Raw genomic sequence first — 1,692 nt, 5'->3', positions numbered from 1 at the left:
TCAGGTTAATCAAATCACTTATGAAGGTTTCTCCGTATAGAAGTACTTGGGATTATAAGTGCGTAAAGAATGATAGAATTTAGGGGATCCTGGCTTGCCAAACATCACAAACGAGGAACAGTCAGATATCAGCCTCCTCCCAGTAAAAGTAACTGCCACCTGTAATGTCATCATGCCAGAAAAGTCCACCAATTTATAAGGAATGTGACAAAGGGATAAATTAAATGACACACAGAAATGCCATTAGCAAAACCAATAATGGGAAAGTATTCTGACCCATGACCTGGTGTTTTAATATCATCATCATCATCATCACCGTCATCAACAACTATAACAAAAAGAATGTAAAAACCAAAAAGGCAAGAGAAGGAAGTCTGTAAATTGAAAGCAACTTGTGATATATATAGAGAGATATAAATGTAGTACCATTGTTTTACATCCTTGTTAATATTTTGACAGTACAGGATTTCTCAGGAGTGATCATCATAGCCCTCCTACCACCTAAACACTCATAGTCCTCCACCAGAGTCCATTGTGCTCTCTCCCCAACCTCTACTCTTCTCCTTCCTCCTCCCCCTTTGTTTTTTTTTTAAATCAAATTTTATTGCTTTTCCATTTGTTTACATAATTATATCATTGGGGGAATACAACTTCCTACCTCCATATGTGCATGGGCTTCACTCACCCTCCACCAAAATTCTAGTGATATACACTGTCCTGTTTTCTCCCTCAACTATTCTTTGTTCCTTCCTCCTGCCCTCTGATAACCACTTTATGTTTCACAGATTCTAACAATGATTTTGTTTTGTTATTCTAGCTTGTTTCCTTTGGATATTTATATTCTACAAATGAGTGAAATCACCTAGTAACTGTCTTTCACTTTCTGACTTATTTCACTCAGCAAAATTACTTCAAAATCCATCCAATTTGTTCCTAAAGACACTATTTCAGCCTTTTTAATAGATGCATAGTATTCCATTGAGCATATATACCACAATTTCATCATTCAGTTTTCTGTACAGGTTTGGTCGCATGTTCTAACTCTTATGAAAAATACGTCTATGAACGTAGGGATGCTTGGGTCTTTTTGTATTAGTATTTTCATGTTCTTTGGAAAAATGTATAGAAGTTTTATTACTGATTCATTTTCAGTTATTTAAGGAATCTCCATACTGTTTTTCATAGAAGCTGTACCAGTTTATTGTTTCCACCAACAGCAAATGAGTGTTCCTTTTTTACGTAACCTCACCAACATTTATTGTTTCCAGTTGTTTTTTTTTTTTTTTTGATATATGCCATTCTTACAGGGATGAGATGATATCTTGAGAGTTTTTTTTTAATGGACATTGTTTATTTAGATGCAAACAACTGGGAAAACAAAAAGGAAGTCATTCAGCAACAATGTAGGGAATGTGAGTACTGATTGGCTGCTTGAGATCTGAATAGAGATTTTGAATGATTTACCTTAAGGAACTTGGAAACCTGATAATGTCATTGGGGTTAAGTTTAAAAAGGAGAGTCCTCATCTTTCAGACTGACACACTGAAACTTTTACAAAATGACTGAGATTTGTTTTTAAAAAACCTAGGGCAAAGAGTAATGGGTGGAGGTGTGGGGGATACAATCTGGACTGTCATTGGTAATTGCTAGAGTTGGGGCATGGGGCTCATTAAACAATTTTCTCCACTTATC

This window comes from Talpa europaea (genome assembly GCF_964194135.1).
Source record: "Talpa europaea genome assembly, chromosome: 9".
In the NCBI taxonomy this organism is placed as follows: domain Eukaryota; kingdom Metazoa; phylum Chordata; class Mammalia; order Eulipotyphla; family Talpidae; genus Talpa; species Talpa europaea.
This window is presented reverse-complemented; position numbering follows the sequence as displayed.